The sequence below is a fragment of the Podarcis melisellensis genome (genome assembly GCF_964234715.1).
Source record: "Podarcis melisellensis genome assembly, chromosome: 3".
NCBI classification, from domain to species: Eukaryota; Metazoa; Chordata; class Lepidosauria; order Squamata; family Lacertidae; genus Podarcis; species Podarcis melisellensis.
In genome coordinates this window covers 103,176,345-103,183,067 of record NC_138530.1, presented here as the reverse complement: position 1 = coordinate 103,183,067, position 6,723 = coordinate 103,176,345, and the positions used below count along the sequence as shown (strand labels likewise).

Sequence of the window (6,723 nt, the reverse complement as noted above, 5' to 3'; positions counted from 1 at the left end):
TATTATTTATTTTAGAGCATTTCTAAACTGCTTAATATTCTTCCCCTTAAATCTCTACATGGTGTACCCTATCTACAATATAGAAACGATACCCATTAAAACTGAAATATATGCTAAAACTAATATATATAATAATAATTAAAACCCATAAAAAGGTAAAGGACCCCTGACAGTTAAGCCCAGTTGTGAATGACTCTGGGGTTGCAGCGCTCATCTCACTTTATTGGCCGGGGAAGCCAGCGTACAGCTTCCGGCTCATGTGGCCAGCATGACTAAGCCGCTTCTGGCAAACCAGAGCAGTGCACAGAAATACCGTTTACCTTTCCGCCGGAGCGGTACCTATTTATCTACTTGCACTTTGATGTGCTTTCAGACTGCTAGGTTGGCAGAAGCTGGGACAGAGCAACGGGAGCTCACCCCGTTGTGGGGATTCAAACCGCCGACCTTCTGATCGGCAAGCTCTAGGCTCTATGGTTTAGACCACAGCGCCACCCGCATCCTATAATAGTATATAAAACCCATAATAGTATATAAAAGCAAATAAAACAAGGGATTCACATGTAAGCTTCTGATAATTGCCATTGCTGCTGTGAGATGGTACATGTGTTATAGTTTTCAAGTATTTTTTATTAAGTGTAATTAGGCTCCTGTATATGATTCCCCCCCCCCCTCCTTCTCTTACAATTACCTTCAGTTCTAACATTCTTATACTGGCTGCTTGTCAATGTCAATTTCATTAACTCTGTTCTGATTCAAATCATGCATTCACTGAATGCAGAGGTTGGTTGGAGGTGACCTTCTTCTGACCTCCATGTGCCCAGCTGAAGGTTAGTCTAGAGCCTATCTATGCAGAATTGTCCACATGACATATAGGGTTCCTAATTGTGTGGAGAGACCACAAAAAAAACCCCTGTCCCCAGCGAATGTGTGAAGAGGACGCTTGTCACTAATTTTAAGACTCTCTCCTTCTCGTCTATAAGTTTGCAGCTTTTTCGTTGGCTGAGTTGGAAGACTGAATGGCATGTGCTCCTTCAAACATTCCCTGCTGATCATTCCTTCCTTTCAAAATGAGCCACATTTTGCTCCTTTTTTCTCCTGCAGGAAAAAGCAGCTTGGGGAAAATGATTTTGAGAGGAAAAAACAAGTGATAGGGAAAGAATTAAGCATCTCCTCTCCATCCACCTCCACTCCTCTCCTAACTGTAGTCTCCCAAAGCTGCCTTTCATTAAGAAAATGTAGAGAATTGCATGGAAAACCCTGCATAACATGTATTTTTAACACAAACTGCCACGGTCGTAAATGAAGATACACTGGAAATTTTGTTCTGCAAAAAAGAGACTTCTTGAGCAAGATAGTTTCTAAGAATGCAGTCCTATGGGAATAAGTTTCATCGACTAAAATAAAATAAAATAGGATGCATGTCTGAATAACTATACATCTATCAGTGGTAACTCCAATGAACTTTCACATAGTATTGTTTTGTTGTTGTCACTCATTTTGAAAAATCTGCCAATTCCTTGTGGAGTGATCTGAGTGGCATTTCCGATTCCTTCATGCATTCTGGAGAATTATTAGCTTTGCATAGAAAAATGTAGTTCCCCTTGCCTGGGTCATAGCATCTTAAAATATCGAAAGCAGCAGGAGGGACGTCCCACTGCAAACTAAATTGCTATCACACACAGTGGGAAGTGTGAAAAATGGGGAGGAGAAAGCCATATGGACAAAAGCAATCAACTAATGTAGGATCAAAGATTTTTGTCTTTTTCAAATGGCAAAACTAGGAACAACAGAAATGTCACACAAAAATGTAACTATAGTTAAAAAAAACTTCATTGTATCATGACCTTAAAAAAAAAAACCAAACCAGACCATACATAGGGCAATTGCATTCAAAATATGTGTCTCTTTTCCTATCCAAAGCACTGTTGGGTTACCAAATCCATAACCTAGCGTTTTGTCCATGAAATACAACATATAGTATCTTCAGTCTTATGATGTGAAGGTTGATCCAACCAAAGCTACTCCTGTCTATAAATATTTCTGAATTCTGCTCTTATCAGAATTTTATAAACCAGAAGTGGGGAATCCCTGATGGAAAACCATTGGGGGGCACATTTCAGTAGCAGGAAAAGACAGTGGGTGGGGCCAGACCTACACAGAATCACACCCATGTATACACAATCAAATGTGTATTTACCATGTGCTCAGAAGCATATATTTAATTCTTAGAAGTTCCACTCAAGTTTCACTTTCCATTTTCCCTATAGACTTCTTCTTCTTCTCTTACAATGTGATGATGCGAAGGAACTCTCCAGCACTACTGTATCTTTCCTGACTGAGCAAAAAGCAGAATACAAAGAATGTCAACTATCCAACAAGTCATTCAAAGCCTCAAATTTCAAAATGCAATTGAATCCCCCCCCCAAAAAATTGCATGTATGCAATTCCAAAAGGCATGGAGTCACTAATATCAATAGAACATACTTGGAATCAAGTATTTATAGGACTGTAGCAACAGTCTTTGCAAAATATCAAGAGGATTTGAGTTAATTTAAAGGTTAATTGGTTTGTGCTGCAAGCTACCGAAATGGCCTTTGTCTTCACTTAATGAACAGAATCTGTGGTGTCCAATTGCCTATTACCAGAACCGAAGAAATGCATAACCACAGAAGAGGGCAAGATTTGCACAAAAATTGCATATGCTGATTTATATGTACAGGTGCAAATTTAGAATTAATTATTATCATTTAAATACAAATACATCTCACTGTAGGGGGAAGACCAGGTGACCTATGTGTTTGCTCATTCGAGGTGGTAACTGTTGATGGGTAACTTCAAGGCCCCTGCTGTCCTTTCTCGTAAGTTCTTTCTCTTTAGTGGCCCCTCAAATACATGACAGTCTTCGATAAAGAGGACACATAGCTATCTTAACAGAACCCCATTGTTTCAGGAAGACTTCCGTGCAATGTTGTGCTAGCTATTAATTGAGGGGGTGAATAAATTGGATAAAATACTCTGAGCAACTGACAGGTCTTATTCTTCATACCTAAGGTAGCCACATGTTCCACTTACTTTGGTTTTCTTGCGAATTCCTTCGTGTAAACAAACTTTGTGTCCTTTTGCTGTATGCTTCAAAAGACCTGCAATTACAATTTTATAGCTCAGTGTTACAAGATGATGGTATCTCAAGAGAAGGTGACAGTAAGTTAACAGATAGGTCCCCAAGGGCGACTGGCCCAGACCTACAGACTCCCTTCTCCAAACAGAAAAGCAGGCACAATTAGCAACTTTCAAAATGATAAATTTCTTTGTTTCAGCAACCCAGCCTAATGCAATTGGATGGAATCCCTTTGCATCCACATTTTGTGCTAATTAACTCCTAGTGTTGGGACTGGTCAAGTAAGAGCTGCCAGCTCATTTAGAGGGCATTCCCTACAATGGCATGTAATAGGGATAAGTATAAAGAATTCAAAAATGAACCTATTATGAAAGGAATAAGCTTGAAATTAAAACACAAGACTTTTTAAATCAAAAGTTTGTTTCCTTTAGCAATGTCTGTTGATATTAACTAAATCCCAATAGCAAACAAAGCCATGTATTGTATACATTTGATTTAAAAAATTGTACACCTATTTCCTAAGCAAGGATAACTGGAATGTTTGAATAACAATACTGTATAAGAAAGGTGGCTCAATTAGTGTGAGAAAGGTAATCTATGAAAATAGAGCCCATTATATGCTTTTGTTTTCCATATACTTATGGTTTAGACGCACAGTAATTTTGCAAGGGTTCACATGATTGAATGCTTCCCCATTAAGGGGAAAAAGTATGCACATAGAAAACTAGAACTTCAAGGAGAAGTTTAGTCTAGAACTCTTCCTTCTTGACACACTACCTTTCTGTTTGCAAGGAATCTTTTGGTATGGTGGAACATTCACTGTAGCCCAGACATGGGTTTACCACTCTGTCTGCTGTTAATGAGAACCAGACCTTACAACCTTGACTGGTAGCAATTCAGGCTAAAAATAATTCTATGTAAATAGAATACAGGGAAGAGTTTGCTCTTCCAGAGTCCTTTGATGACATTCCAGTTGGGAGCTCTAAAATACGATTTGCCAGACTTCCGGAGGCGGCGCGAAACAGCAATGGCGGTCCTCTTCGCGCTGTGAAGAGGGGCTCCGCGGAAAAGGGTCGTCCGCTACGGCAAAGCGGAGACCCGTTAAGAAAAACCACAGGTAGAGTGAGCCTGTGGTCGTGGGACTCGGCGGGCACCAAGAGCGACCTCGGAAACGAAGAAGGGACCCCGTAAGGGGCTCCGGAACGTGGAGGGGGTAGCGGTGCTGTGAGTTCATCGCTCTTTCCGCGGGAGTGAAGCCGCGCGGCTGCTGCTGATGAGCGCTGACCTTTCTTCCTTGAACATTCGATTGGAATCAACTTACTCGTGAGTAAGGTTTTTGAGATTTGGGACTCTAAATTTCTGAAATTTGGCTGAAAGCGGGAGACGTTAAAAAGGAAGTCCGTCTTCCGGCTCTGTTTAAACACCAAGCAAAGAGCTATAAATCTGAAGCGCTGAGAGGGACTTTTAAGAAGTTGGAGTACACCTTGCAAATTCGAATTAAAGTGCATGGAAAGTTAAGAAAAGTTGAGAATTTCTTTTTTACAAGAGGATATAGGCAGCAACCTCTTCCTTTCTCTTTTGTGTGGATTACAAAGTTTCAAAACAGCTCTCGGGCTGTCTGGATACAAAAATCATCAGACTGCGGTAACTGTATATAAGACTTTAAAGTTACTTTGGGGCTACTTTTGTGGTTACAAATAAGGAACTGTGCATGCACCACTGTAAAGAACACGTACTCTCTGCTAGTTTAAATGAACTTTTGAAGGTTCTACCCCTTGGTTTTCGGTTTTTCTTTAACTTTTGGAACTTTTTGGAACTTTTAAAGAGGGGAATTTAATGGTGGAAACTTTTCACCTTTTTTTTCTCTTAACTTTTGGGAAGCTCCCCCTACTGGATTGTGGAATATATAGTCTCTGGGAACTGCAGGGTTTTTTGTAAAGCTTCTGCCTGGATGTTTACCTTTCGGTTTGTCTTTCCCATGGGATTTACAATTTGACCTTGCTACATGGACAGCTGTGGAATGAGTGGAGCCGCAAAAACAAGAGCTGCCAAAAAAGCAAAACAATCTGAGCTAATACAAACAACCTTGCCGGTGCAGCCTCGCAGATCATCAGTTCCAATAGTTACAGGTCTGCAAGAAGGAGAAATTAAACAGCCAGCTTTTCGGGACATGGCTGCAGGAGGACTAGATCCTGTATCTAAGGAAATTTTGGAACAGCTGGCAGCGTTAAATAAAAAGGCAGATGAGCAGGCCTCTAAGTTTGATCAGGTGACAGCCACAATCAACAAATTGACTGACCAAGTTTCTAAAAATTTAGAGGCCATTGGAAATTTGCAGGCAACAACAGCAGAAAATCGTAAATTAGCCGAAGAAGCAAATTTAAAGGCAGACCAAAATAAAAAGAGGATAGAGGAAGTAAGAGGAGAAGTAAGACCACTGAGCAGACAGCTTAATGAACAGCAAGCCTACCTGTCCATGGCAGAATTGAAAAACCGGGAAAGCAACCTTAGGATTAGGAATATACCAGAACTTGAGAAAGAAGATTTGATCAGCTACCTGACGGCAGAAATATCAAAGTTCTGGGGTATCGCAGAAGACAAGGACTTTAAAATTGTCACCGCCTTCAGGCTGGGAAGAGTAGCAAAGAAGGACAAACCAAGAGATTGCTTGGTCATTTTGAGATCTAAGCAAGAAAAAGATAACATACTCGGCCTTCATTTTAAAAATACATTGGTGATTCAGGGAAGAACTGCAGAAATCTTCAGAGACATTCCGAAACAGCTGTTGGATTTAAGAATTGCATATAAAGACCTCGCAAGCCTACTGAGAAACAACACAATCCCTTATAGGTGGGAATTCCCTCAAGGACTATCCTTCAGCATTAAAGGGAAAAAAGTGAGAATTAGATCAGCAGAAGACCAAGAAAAATTTTTGAACGACTACGGGGAGGACCTTCGGAAAGGAGTAGCAGGTGCCTGGCCACCACCTCCGCCTGGTGCATTACCTCCAGATCTTGACAGCAAGAAAGACACTCCTACTGGCTAACAATTTGATTCAAGATGTCTCTGCAGCTATTTAGTTGGAACATTCATGGTGCAAATTCCCCTGAGAAAAGGAAAAAGATTTTTCACATATTGAGAAAGGAACAATTGGACATCATATGCCTACAAGAAACACATGTGACTAGGCTCCATAGGAGAGTTTTAATTAACAAAAAATTAGGCCAAGAATTTGTTTCCTCAGACAAAGTTAAGAAAAGAGGAGTAGTGATTTATGCAAAAGAGAACCTAGCACCAAAGTTGATATTTAAAGATGAACAAGGAAGAATTTTGGCGATTGAAATCCAAACACAAGGAGAAAAATTTTTGATAGTAGGAGTATATGCACCAAATGAGGGGAAAGCGGAATTTTACAAAAAGCTGCATGAGATAATGTTGGATCATATAGACTACACTAACATCATTTTGATGGGAGATATGAATGGAGTCGTCTCTACACATATGGATAAGTCACAAAACCAAAATTTGACTAAAGATGGCAGACTACCTAAATCTTTTTTTGAACTGACAGACAATATGGACTTGATCGACATTTGGAGGACCAA

The 6,723-nt window shown here is 40.1% G+C and overlaps 1 long non-coding RNA gene across 1 annotated transcript in view; it reads right to left on the bottom strand.

Moving 5' to 3' along the window:
• Window positions 1-2,201: 2,201 nt before the first annotated feature.
• The window catches only part of LOC309367341, a 58,670-nt gene continuing 54,148 nt past the window's right edge, over window positions 2,202-6,723 (bottom strand). The window contains exons 2-3 of the long non-coding RNA XR_014167061.1: window positions 3,073-3,140; window positions 2,202-2,335 (exon numbers count right to left, since the gene is read on the bottom strand). This is a non-coding gene — a long non-coding RNA (uncharacterized lncRNA). The remainder of the gene's footprint in view (window positions 2,336-3,072; window positions 3,141-6,723) is intronic.